The 13,628-nt window shown below is 42.4% G+C and overlaps 1 protein-coding gene across 3 annotated transcripts in view; it reads left to right on the forward strand.

Annotated features, from left to right (window-relative positions):
- Window positions 1-452: 452 nt before the first annotated feature.
- IL15 (interleukin 15) overlaps window positions 453-13,628 on the forward strand; it is a 75,977-nt gene continuing 62,801 nt past the window's right edge. The window contains exon 1 of one of the 3 annotated variants that reach the window (XM_008685428.2): window positions 453-566. The gene's annotated coding sequence lies outside the window, so the exon portion shown is untranslated. Of the gene's footprint in view, window positions 567-973; window positions 1,096-13,628 lie in introns of those variants that run through there. The other 2 variants (XM_008685427.2, XM_008685431.2) reach the window with 2 other exon arrangements.

Consider the following 13,628-nt stretch of genomic DNA (forward strand, 5'->3'; position numbering starts at 1 on the left):
TGGCTCTGGGCCCCTTGGATGCGCAACCACGCGCCCAGATCTCCAGGACTCTCCGGGGAAGTCTCCCGCCTCAAGCCAGACTAGGGGGGTGCGGGGGGGGTGGTCTCCGAGACTTCTCGCGCTTTCCCTGCAGGTGCCCTGGAAGGTACAGGCACAGGCCGAAGCCGCGGTCCGGCGTTCCTGCGCGGCGGGCCGGCGCTCCCTGACCTCCTCCTCCCTCTAGGTTCTGCGCCCCCGGACTTGGCAGTGGCAGAAACCTGCGGAGCGTCCCAGCCCAGGGGCGGGGAGCTGCGACACCTGGGGCAGTCCTTCAGGGTCTGCTGCCACCTCCCCCTCCCCCAGCCTCCGCTGGGGATGTTTATCTTGCCCTCTGCTCCTTGCTCTTTTCTCTTTCACTTTTCTTTTCGCTGGGGGTTGGGACTCCCTGGGTTCAGGGCGCCCGGGGGAACCCCGGCTGACTGGCTCTTTGCAGTCGAAGCCCATCTCCGGGGAAGGGAGCCGGGTGGCAGCGCCTGTCCGGCTGCGCCGCTTGCCGCCCCCAGCCCTGCAGCCCGGACTCGATGGAGGTAGAGTTCTGCTTCTCCGCTCTGGGAGGGGAGGTGGTGGTGGTTGAAAAGGCGATGGAATTTTCCCCGAAAGCCTACGCCTCGGGCCTCTCCCAGCTTCGGGCGGACCCACCCGTTTCCCGCCACCGGCTGCGGGTCGCGCCGCCCCGCCCTCTCACGGGGAACACTCGACCGCGACTTCAGTTTTCGGTTGCACTACGCACAGAGGTTTTTCCCCTTCTGACCCTTTATTCCTCCCGTGCGCTCCGCTCGCCATCCTCGGCTCCCAGAGGTGCGCAGCTTGCTCGTCCGCGGGCGGGTCCCGCGCGGCTCCTCCGCGCGCTCGGTCTTTCGGTGTTGCAGGCAGCGGAGCGGCGGGAGGCAGCGCCCGGCGCCGGGCTCTCCTCTTCGCTGACTCTGCAGCTGACCCGCGGAGAGCGAGGGACGTGCGTGTCTGGCCGCCCCTGCCAAGCGGCCGGTTTCCGAGAAGACGCGGTCTGGCAGCACGGAGCGCTGTTTTGCACCTCACCGAGCTCAGAGTTCAAGAAAGGTACCGCAGCACCGGGCTGCTTCCCCGCCCCCTCCCAAACTCCCTGTCAGTCGGCGCAAAGGTGTGTAGGACCCTGCGCGTCTGTCGCTACCTTTGTTTGCAAAAATCCAGTTACCCTCCCCTTCTTTGATGAGGACCCTTGTCCTCCTAGGGAGAGGAACTTGCAGAAATGGTTACTGCTGGGCAATCAGGCCTGGGTCTGTATTCTTAGTTCCAACCCTGGACAAGTCACTCATCTCTTTAAAAAGCAGTATTGGAAGCTTGGAAGAGATGCAGGGGACTTTAATTGCAGTAAAATCTTTATCCAAGGTGGATTTAAATGAAAATCCGGTTGATGTTTTCCAATGTTATTGAGATTGCATTTTGCGAATGTTTACAATTCATTTAATTTAAGATTTTGATAGCTTCAACGGATCCATAAAGCAAGGTTGTTCTTAACCGATGCGTATAACAGATTCCTAAACAGGGTGAGTCAGAAGTTTCAAAACTGGAAGTAAAGTGGTTGTCGCTAGCTTTTTTTCTATTGTGTTCTTTAAAGCTACTTTCTAATGTTATGACACGGGTGATGACATCTACTTGTAACTGATAGGCATCCTCATCTTGTCAGTGTGCCTAAAGAGGTTTATTGACTCGATTGAATGAACAGGTTAGACCTGGATGGTTTGTGGCATCCTGCAGTGGGATGGCTGTGAGGTGGACTGTTCGTTCTCCTGAAAACAGCAAGGCGCAATATGGATTCAGTTTTTAAACTCCTGTTGCTTTATTGAAAAGCAGTGTGGTGGGCATTGTAGACAGAGGAAGGAGATGCAAAGGAAAGAACCTGAAGATACATAAAGGAAGGGACTAAAGAAAAAAGCAATAGCCTTCTTAGTTTAAAAAGTGATGAAGAATTTAAAATTTTATGTAATTAAGTTAAGAAATCTCAAAGTTGTAAAGGTTTCTTACGGATTGTGTTTCAAGGTCACATTCTTCCATCTCTCCCTGTGTTTTCTCCTCTCAAAGTTTTAGTCATACCTAGAATGGCCTTTCCTACAGTATCGTCTACTATGACAGTGACACAGACGAGTTAGGTTGGTCGCCGGTCCTGAACCTCTAGTAGGCAGTGCTTCCGTACTTTGCTTTTTAATTTATTATTAATCTATTAATCTGTTTATTCATTTTTATTAAGTAAGCTCTACACCCAGCGTGGGGCTCGAAGTCACTTCCCTGAGATCGAGAGGCACATGCTGTACTGATTGAACCAGCCAGGTGCCCCTTGTCATACTTTGGATTCCTTGTTCCCTGACAGTCTGGAGTGGGAACTCCAGAACCCACTTTGAAGTTGTAGTCCTGAAATTCGGAATTTTACTGCAGAGTTTGGTGGGCTTAAGTAAGAAAACGATTTGATGCTTTTCGTTTTCACCGGTGAGATTCAGATATAAATGTCAGCAGCTATATTGCAAGACATACTAGTTGTGAATGAAATACTTGTTTGTCCACTAAAATCAGTGATTTAAAGTTTGTTGAAACAGAATTTGATAGTTTAAGGATTTTAAACCCCCAAGAGGTTCTCCATCTCAGACTGGCTGGCTCTGAGTAGATTTCAGGAAGGCGAGGATTGAAGCCCTGAAATGTTGTGTGTAAGTGGATTTTTCTTAGGAAAATATCCACAACTCTACTTAGGTTTTTAAGTGGGTCTTGAACCCAGAATAGTTTTTAGAACATTTTAAAACTTAGAAAACTGTCCTTTTCTTCATTTAGCTCTTAGAGTTTACTGTTAAGTTTGTTCATTAGGTAACTATTCTTTCGAAGGTTAGTTAATGATAATACAGAGAGTTCTGTCTTTCCGCCAGCAACTTGAATTATGGGAAATAATATGAATCATAGCTAATATTTGTTGAGTTCTTATTATGTACTGGACATTGTTCCAAGTATGTATTTTTTAAAATCATCATAATAAACTTATGTGGTGGTAGAGACTGTATTATAACTGCTAAGAAAATTGAAGCATAGGGTTATTAAATAACTTTCCCAAAGTTCCAGAGCTAGTTAAGTGGTAGAACTGGGATTTGAACCCAGACAGATTTAAGATCACAGGTGTTTATGAAGAATGTTATTTCCTCCGTATAAGTATTTCCCACAATTTGGCAGTGACAACTAACCACGACTTCATTTTGACGCAGTGTTTTAATGATTGAATGTTGGTTTTCAATACTACTGCTTATATGGTACTTGCATGATTGACATCAATCATTAATTATATATTTAAAGATTAGCTCTATGATCAACTAATATTCACAGGAGTGCCCATATGTGTTTGGTTCCTTGGAGAGATTTCTTTCATGGTTCCTGCATGAAAACATTTGTCTAATTTGCATCAGTTTTTGCTGATAGAGCTTGACATGTGGATTGGAACATGTGGATTGATTTATATGGTGAATTTATCCATCTACCCATCCATTCATCCATCCAAGTAGGAAGCTGGGGTTCATGGAGAGATCAGAACAGAAGCCTTTCCCATTATATCACACTGAGGTGGTGTAGTCAACTATTTGAAAAGCTTTTTCAGAGGCTTTATGGTATGAGGGTTGGCAAGAAGCCAACTGCTTTCCTTAGTTCAATATTAGCTCTTTGGTTTACTTACACAGCGATTGTAGATTACTACATGAGGCTATTTAGATTGAATAATGCTTAAGTGCTTGCTGCTATCCTATTTGAATGGATTGAGTGGAAAAATTCCACAGGGGAGTTGAAAGAACCTTTGTGGTTTTAGCTAGTACTGTGGTATACTCACTACTAGCTATTTAATGGTGAATTTTACTAATTATTATTAATTATATTTATTTTTATTTATTATTTTGCTTTATCTTTTTTTTTTTTCCCAAGTTACTCAGTACTGGAGTCAAATGTAGGAAATAAGAGGCTCTTGGATCTCATTTCAGTTCAGCAATGTTATTTGTACTCAATTTATATCTGGAGGCATGGTATATGTATACATGTCTTTTTCAGTGTTTTATCCCACTGTGACTCTAGTAGTGGCTTGCGGGTCATTTTTGGAAGGACCAAAATATACATATACATTTATGCATATATATGTGTGTGTGTGTGTGTGTACAAAATGTATATTTTGTGTATAGACCATATACAAATAGATAAAAATGTCTGAATGCCTATTAGCTCATCATGTTCTAACAACACATAGTTGCTTCTTCTCCTGATGCTAAGGTTTCTGTAAGTGCTAACAAACTGCAGAGGCGATCAGGAGAGTGACAGAAAGTATTTTGTTAAATAAAGGAATTGAAACTGAAAATGATCCTACAAGAAGAAAATATGATGGTTGTAAGTTTGGTGGGGGGAAGCTCTACTCATCACAGTGACATGGGAAAGAAGCCCTGTGACACATTCAATAATCCCTTGTAATCATTTCATTCGCACTAAGCATTTTGCTCATACGCCTTCTAATAGAAATTCGAGAAATGGAATACCCCTTGTGCACTGTTAGCTCTGACCCCTAAAATTTTCAATTTTTCTTTAATTGAACATTTTATAGTTAGAAATTTTGCAATATATTTTTTCAACTTCTGTGCTCTTCTTATGCCTCAGCAACAAAAAAGTATATACATTTAAATTTAATTTTTAAAATAATTTTGTTAAAAATTATTCTTTATGTTTATTTTAAATATTAGTACACAGGTAACCAAAATAATTCATTAACTTTTGATAAGTAATTATGAGGCATAAAACTAAACTATTATTGGAAATGTATATCATAAGTGTAGGTATGGGTAGTGTTGACATCAATGCTTACCTGAAAGAAGGTTTCTCTAATACCAGTTTTTCAAATCGCCCCTTTATTTGGCACCCTGGGGAGGCAAGGCATATGGTAAGATTCTGAATGGGAGAGAGATGTGCCTTTCTTTGGTAAAATGGGTGAAGGGTAATTATGAAAGGGGAAGCGGGAAAGGAGAACTTGCCAGAAAATGCTTGCTGTTCACACATTTCAGGCATATCACTTGTAAAAAAGAGTTCCTATGGAAATAGTGGATCTGGAAACTGGTTCCTTTAGAACTCTGTGTCCATACAGATCTTGGAAAGCTGTGGGGTTCCCCAGGGGTGCCTCTTGTTCACTTTGAAGATCTCTGATCTGGCTCAACCTGTTGCCCGCCCCCTAAGGTTGATTTGTAGATTGCCATGCCTCCTTGGGCTTAAAAGAGAGAGAGAGAGAGAGAGAGAGAGAGAGAGTGTGTGTGTGTGTGTGTGTGTGTGTTTGTGTTTGAAGAACTGGCAGCTGCAAAGACTTCCCACTGAGAGCAGATGGGATACAGTTTCCAGCCAGGCTTGGGTGCTTGGATAGCCTTCCCAGCCTGGGCTGCTCTTCTGTGCTAGTCCCAGTCACACTTCCCTGTGCTCTAGACACACTTGTTATTTCTGCTCACTCCTTGCCATCCTTCCTGAGCCCAGCTGAGAAAGCATTCGACCTTCATAACTTTTGCTACCCCCTTCTATTGCCCAGGTAGAATTATTTTCTCCCTTACATGAATTTATTTGGTGCTGTGATGGTTTTTGTCTCTGTAAATTTACCTTATTATGTGTGTTTCTATAGTCACATTTTGAATAAAGACAGCGTGAGCCCAGCCAAGGGTTGGTTCCATGGTTGATTTGTGTTGACTTCAGTGACAGTCAGGACACTCAGCAGTTTGACAACTAAGCAGAGGAGTGTAAAACAGGTAGGAAACCATAGAGCGAAAACGATGGTGGACTGTTATCCAAAAAACAGTATTTGGGGGAAATCAGTCTGGGGTAGGAGTTATTGAAGAAAAAACAAATTGAAGATAAGGAACCCAGCCAGAAACCCACTGCAGTGCTTCAGACTTGCAGTCTCATTCCTGTTATCTGCTCAAGAACAGAGCTCTAGTAATTCATTCTATCATCAATTTTCGTCTCTCTGTAATGGGTCTTTCCCATCACTATAATTTCTCCCATAAATAACAACAAAAACAACAAACGGCTGTCTTTGGCCTCACGTTGCTCTCCAGCCACCACCTGATTTTTTGGTCCCCATTTTATAGGAAAACTTTCACAGTCAGTTCTACTTTCTGTCTCCAATTCCTCTCTTCTCATGGTCTCTTGAACGAGGCAGGCTGTCCTCCCCACTGCTCCACTAAAACTGTCCTTGCCAGAGGTACCAACCCCCCCCCGCCCCTTACATCCAGCGGTTTGGGCTTGATTCTCTTCCGGTGTGCTCTTTCAGCAGAGTTTTTTTCAGAGTTTTTCATTTGGCTTCCAGGCAGTCCCCCCATCTCCTGCCTGTCCTTCTGCCTCACCATCACCCATTTATTTCAGTCTCTTCCTGGTTCCGTTTCTCTAACCTGTAAACAGAGGAGTCAGAGGGCTCAGTCCCTAGGTCCTTTCTCTGTGTCACCCACTCCCTTGGTGACCTCATCCAGCCTCGTGGTTGTTGATGCCTTCCTAGAGTGGCGGTTTCTATGTCCAGTCGTGAGCTCCCCCTGAATTCCAGACTCGTATGTACAATAGTCTACTTCGTATTCCTGAGGAGCTGTCTGGGACCCACTGGATTCCTGGCTTACCCCCCAAACTGCTTTTTCCACTGTCTCCGTCCTCTCACGTGGTGGCAGTTGCATTCTTCAAGTCGCATAGATAGTCACTTAGTCCATCTCAGCGGTGTCTTTGCTTTTTTTTTCATACCCCACATTTTAATCTGCCACCAAATCGTTGAGCTGTCCCTTCAGAGTACATCCCACAGCTGACTTCTCACCAGCTTCACTGCTGCCACATGGCTCCAAGCCACTTGTGTCATGCCTCGTGGTATCACTGCAACATTGGTCTCCCTGCTGCTCTGCTTGCCACCCCGCGCCCCCAGTCTGTTCTCAATGGGACACAGCAGCCAGAAAGCTTCCGTTATTTGCCCTGCCTGCATTAAACAAACAAACAAACCCACAAAACAAAAGAGCAAATTCTTAAAACAAACAAACAGAAACACCCAGAAACCACTGGGTTAACAAACAGTAATTTGTTATTTGTCATGATTCTGGCGTCTGGGCTCCATTCAGCTCCTTAGCTCTTCCTAGGCTGCTGGGGAGGAAACATTCCGGAAGGTTTCTTCATTCCTACGTCTGGCACCTCATCTGGGCTGGCTGGAAAGTTAAAGGCCCCCTCCTTTGAGTCTTTCTTTCTTTTCCATAAGAACTAGCTCTTCTCAGCAGCTCAGTAGGCCACTCCCTGCTCTGAATTTGGGATCTAGGGACCTTTTGCTTCCTTCCTTTTGTCTACCTGGCGATGGGTTTGTGTGTGTGTGTGTGTGTGTGTGTGTGTGTGTGTGTGTGTTAAGTATAATTTTCTTTTAAATCTTGAAGGCTTCCTATACATTTTATTGAGGTTCACTCTGTTAGAGAAAGATGTACCCACAAGACTCTCATGACACAGCCTCTTTACTTGGGCTGTGAGTCAGAATGCTGTAGGAGAAACCCTTCAGGTTTCTCGAAGCATTTTTGTCCTGCTGCCTGGGTCTATGAGGCACAGCCCTCACCTGAGGTCTTCATGATCCATCTTCCAGCCACGCACTTGATTTGATCTTTAACCTGAGATCACATTGTACAAATAGACCTTGGATTTGAACTTTGTCCTAGACTGCTTCTTTCTTGGAGAATCTTCTGCTGTCTGGAGAGGCAAAAATGACAAAAAGTTTTGTTTTCTAACCTGGCAGGTCCTGGGTTGAACAATTTCCTCTAAATTCCATTTGAACACTTTAGTTCATCTTTCTCTTCATGTAATGAATCCTAGGCAGCTAAATGAAGCCAGTTATCACACTCAGAAATCTTAACCAGGTCCACAAGTTCATTAGATCTATTTTCTTTCTTCCATATTACTGCAGTGTTGCCAAGCATTTGGCCACAACATAGTGTCAGTTGCCCTCTTTCCAGCTTCCCGTAAGAAGTTCATCATTGCCTTTCTGACTTTCACTAAAAAGAGTAGCCTTGCTGCTGGGCAGGTGTCTACCCACCACCTGGTCTCATTTTCAATTTTAGTATCAGTTTCTCTAATTGCTGTGTAATAAACTCCTCCAAAATTTCATGGTATGAAACAAAAACCATTTTATTGGTTCAAGGTTTGGAGGTTGGGAATTTGGATGGTACATGGTGGCAATGACTTATCTCCATTGCACAATGTCTGTGGTCTCAGCTGACTCTGGTTGTCCAAGGACTGTCTGAGATGGCTCAAGACATTGGGTCAGGCTGTTGGCTGGATTCTTTCATTCTCTTCCACTTGGCCTTTCCACTTGGCTAGGTTGGGCTTTCCTATAGCATGGTGGTCTCAGGGTTGTCAGACTGCTTACATAGTATCCAGCTGCCGTAAAAGAGGAAGCGGGAGCCGCAAATCCTCTCAAGGCCTGGGTATAGAATTCCCAGACTTTACATTTGTTTCATTCTATTGGAAAAAAGCAAGTTAGAAGGCCATCCCAGAGTCAGTGGGAGAGGACATAAGTCATGGTCCTCCTCTATTCAAAACCCTCCTTTGCCTTCTCATCTCACTCTAAAAGCCAAATTCCATTACAAAGATCAGTGAGGCCCTAAGTGATTTTTATCTATATTATCTTACCTACTGTTCTTCCTTTATCTCACTGTTGCAGTCACACTGACAGCCTTTCTCCTCATCACACAGACTGCTGCGTTCTTATCTGAGGGTCTTTGAACTTGCTCTTCCCCTACTTCGAGTGCTCTTCCCTCAGACCTCCCCACTCCCTTACCTCATTGGCTTGGTTCAATATCCCATTGGTGGTGAGTTTTTCCCGAAGCCATGTACTTCCTCTTCCACTCACACCAGCACTGTGTTTAAACTCTCCTCCATACACCTGTAACTCTCCGACATACTACTAGGTTTATAGTACCCTATCCAAAACTCTCAGGGTCAGATATGTTTGGAGTTCAGATTTTTTTCCGTTCTTGGAAAGGTAACAGTTATGGACTGAATGGTGTGTCCCTCCCTATCCTGCCCAGAAGCCCCCATGCAAGAGAGGCTTACTCTTTTAGAAACTTTCAAACATGCGGTACAGTATTAATTATCGCCACCATGCTGTACATCACATTCCCATGACTTATTTCTTTTATAACTGGAAGTTTGTACCTTTTGACTCCGTTTACCCATTTCGCCCCCTCCTCAACCCCCTGCCTCTGGCAACCACCCATCTATTTTCTGTATCTATGAGTTCATTTTTTTTTTTTTAATAATACCAGTCTTTAAAGAGTCACTTCCTCTGTGAAGTTTTCCAGGTAAAGCTCCAGCGTTACCACTTCTCAAGCCCCGTGGAAATATTGACATTTCTCCTTTGTTCTGTCCCCTCCCGATGGATACCTCTCTAATAGTAACTGCAGTATTTTATTATATTGACTTGTGTTCATATTGACTCTCCCCTGGAGTGAATGACAAAAGTGGTACCAAGGATGATAAGAACTGTGATGATGGAGTTGGAGTTGAAAGGGCTGGCTTTTGGGAAAGACCACATCCTTGTGTGCCTCGCACCTTGCCTGGCACATTAATAGACCTTTAATAATGTTATTTTTGTTGTCAGTAACCTATCACATATGGCTGAGGGGTGAAGTGATATAGGGTTTTGAGAAAAAGAGTGTGACCAGATTTGACTGGAAATAAATCATCAGTGATCAAGTAGCTATTGGAAAACCATTCCCAGGAAATGGAAACCATTTCCCAGCGTTGGAAAACCAATACCAGCATATTGTCAGGGTCAGGAAGGGAAATAGAATTTCCCGAGGATTTAATTTGGGCCAGGCTACTGATAGACTCTTTACATTCATTTTTAGGATGATGCATATGAGCTTGTTAGCTTAGCATGAGCCTATTGAAACTAAAAAAAAAAAAGGAGGGGTGCTGTTTAATATTTTGTGCCAGTTTTTATTGAGGGGATAATTTATAAATTGCGAAGTAAATCCTTCAGTAAATGAAAGGAAATAGAAACAAGAAACTCCCTATTCTCTAAATTTCTTCAAATAGAAATTTTTTCATTTTCTTAATTCTATTTACCAAGTATTTTGAAAAAAAATTCAAAATACAAAAAGATGAAAAAAATTTGTAAAAATGGTAGTACTGTTAATATTTTATTTAGTGCTCCTTCTCCTGGGAATCCAAGGAAACAAATACATAGACATAACAACTTTATTTTGTCACTTTAAAATTTGAGGTAACCCCAAATGTCAGATTTTTAAGACTCTATATTTTATATCATTAGACTTTACCCCCCGGGAAGCAAGATACTCTTCTCACTGTCTTGTGAAGGACCTCTAAAACTTCAGACGTATGGCTTTATGATGGCTGATTTAGATTTGCTCTTGAGGTATCTCTCGTCTAAACCTTGACCTCTCTTAATTCAAGACACATTACTCTTAGCCTCTGCAGTTTGTGAAGTACTAGCTCCCAGGCTATGCTTTTGAATCAAGTAGGGTTACAAGGGACCGGAAACCTTCCTAAAAATAGCAGGTCTTTATTGAGCACTTTTTCAGTGCATGGCTCTTTGCCAAGTGCTCTGAGGGACAAACAGCTGAACCAAACATCACTCCTTTCACAAACTCGTTATCTACTGGAGCAATCAATAGGGGTACCCAAGAGCTGAGTCATCCTGTATACTTACACTGAACAGCTGTCCATTCTCGAAACATGCTGCGCTTTCTGTCATTGCAGAGCATGTGGACACGCACGTCCCTCCTCGGGAATGCGTGATTGCGGCCAATAGTTTTTCCTCTCCACTTTCTTCTGACTCATCCACCTGGTCCAGGGGTTTCAGTTTCATATTGTTTTCTCGGGGAGATTTTCCCAAACTTCCAAGATTGGATCCTTGTACTTGTTTTTTTTTTTTTTTAAATTTTATTCTATTTGAATTCAATTAATTAACAGTGTATTGTTAGTTACAGAGGTAGAGTTCAGTGATTCGTCAGTTGCATATTAACACCCAGTGCTCGTGACATCACGTGCCCTCTGGGATCCCCTATTCCTAACTTTATTTAGTAAATATTTCAATAGTTAACATTTATTGTTGGCCACGTGCCAAGCATTTCAACTTGTGGAATCTTCGTCAACTCCTTGAGGTGCTTTTCTCACCACTTTTCAGGTGACTCAGACACACCGAGACCTTGTGCCCAGGGTCCACAGCTAAGTCTCTCCCCAAAGCCTGTGGGCTTCACCCACATGCTACCTCGCTGGAAAAACTGAGAGGCATAAAGATTAAAAGGGTGGAGATAAAATTATCATTATTTATAAGTGAAAGCCATGACAATTAACAAACTATGAAAACTAATGTGAGTTCAGCAAGACAGCCAGACGGAGTAACAAAAACTCAGTAGCATTTTTTAATACTCAATAAAACATTAGCTAACGTAACAATAAAACGCATGGCACAACCGCCCCCACCAGGAAGACATGCATCATAATCAGATGGGATTTACTTGAGCCTTGTATGGATAGTCCAATATTAGAAAATCTACAATATAATGCTAATGGATGCATACTGGAAAAGTTATTATCAAGCTTTTGGATAAGAGCTTCGTAAGATTAAAGGGGATCTTCCAAATGCGTGAATGAATGAATGATATCTGCTAAATAATCTCTAGTAAATGTCATTCTTTAATGATTTTATTTATTTATTTGAGAGAGAGAACACGAGTGAGAGAGAGAGAGAGAGAGATCATGAGCAGGGGAGAGGGACAGAGGGAGAAGCAGGCTCTCTGCTGAGCAGGGAGCCCGACTCTGGGCTCGATTCCAGGACCCTGAGATCATGACCTGAGCCAAAGTCAGACGCTTAACCGGCTGAGCCACCCAGGCACCCCTAATAAATGTTATTCATAATAAAGAACTTTAAAAAGCATTTCCTTCGGTTTGGGAGAATGATGAGGATGTCAGGATCCGCGCAACTATTTAACGGAGTACTGAAAACAAAGGTAATGGCTGCTCATTTTTCCTGAGTACTTACTATGTGCATCAAGCAGTATTCTAAGTGCTTCGTAGGTTTTGCTTATTTAAACGACAGTAAACGTTAAATTCTTCACTTATCTTTGCTTCCTATATCTTTTCGCTTTCTCCAAAAATTACTTCAAATGGGCCTTAAAGGGTGAATTTTTCTGACGTCTTATATGCCTGTGAATATATTAATTTTGCCTTCACATGTAAATAAGGGTTCACCCAGATATTTAATTCTAGGTACAAAGTTATGTTTTCTTCAACATTGTGGGGACTCTGCTCCATTATCTTGCATCTGTTGTTTCTTTCAAGAAGTGTGATGTCATTCTGACCCTGTCTGCTTTCACTCTAATGAATACGGTTGAAGTTTCCTTTGGCTTGTATTTTTTTTTAACATTCCAGTATACTTACCATACAGTGTTAATATGAGTTTCAGGTGTACAATATAGTGATTCTGCAGTTCTATACGTTGTACTCAGTGCTCATCATGGTAAGTGTACTCTTAATCCCCTTCTCTTGTTTGCACCCCTCTCTGTTCGTTCTCTATAATAAAGAGTCTGGTTTTTTTGTTTGTTTGTTTCTCTTTCTTCTTTGTTCATTTGTTTTATTTCTTAAATTCCACGTATGCGTGAGATCATAGGGTGTTTGTCTTTCTCTGACGGACGTATTTCACTTAGCATAATACTCTCTAGCTCCATCCATGTTGTTGCAAATGGCAAGATTTCATTCATTTTTATGGCTGAATAATATTCCATTCTATAAATATGCCATGTCTTCTTTATGCAGTCATCTATCAATGGACACTGCGTTGCTTCCATAATTTGGCTATTCTAAATAATGCTGCAATAAACATTGGGGGTGCATCTATCTTTTCAAATTAGTGTTTTTGTATTGGAATTACTGGATCGTATGGTAATTCTAGTTTTAATTTTTTGAAGAACCTCCGTACTGTTTTCCACAGTGGCTGCACCACTTTGCATTCCCACCAACGGTGCAAGAAGGTTCCTTTTTCTCCACACCCTCACCAGCACTTGTTGTTTCTTGTGTTTTTTATTTTAGTCATTCGGAAAGGTGTGAGGTGATAGCTCACTGTGGTTTTGATTTGCATTTCCCCGATGATGAGTGATGTTGAGCATCTTTTCACGTGTCTGTTGGCCATCTGTATGTCTTCTTTGGAGGGCTTGAATCTTTTTGGATGCCACTAAAAAATGCCTGGCTGTGAGTGGGATGTGTTTTTAATTTACTTTCTTTGCTACTCTTACCTTCCTTATTTTGAGGTCTTATGTTTAGAATTTTGGAAGAATCTTGATTGTTATCTTTTCATCTATTGTCTAATTTTTTTTCTCAGACTGCAAGTAGACAGAGTTATAATTCCTACTTTCATCTTCCATCTATGCTTCATTCTTCCTTTATTCTCCCCCACCTAATTTTTAGTTTCTAATGCCTTGCAGGATATTGCCTGATCTAACAGTGCAGCTCATTCTGCCACTTTCCAGCAGTATTCATTCTGACATTTAGGCTATCTACTTAAATCTTTACTTTTATCACTTGTGGGTTTTTTAATATTTATT

This window comes from Ursus maritimus, unplaced genomic scaffold, assembly GCF_017311325.1.
Source record: "Ursus maritimus isolate PB19 unplaced genomic scaffold, ASM1731132v1 scaffold_11, whole genome shotgun sequence".
Lineage (NCBI taxonomy): Eukaryota > Metazoa > Chordata > Mammalia > Carnivora > Ursidae > Ursus > Ursus maritimus.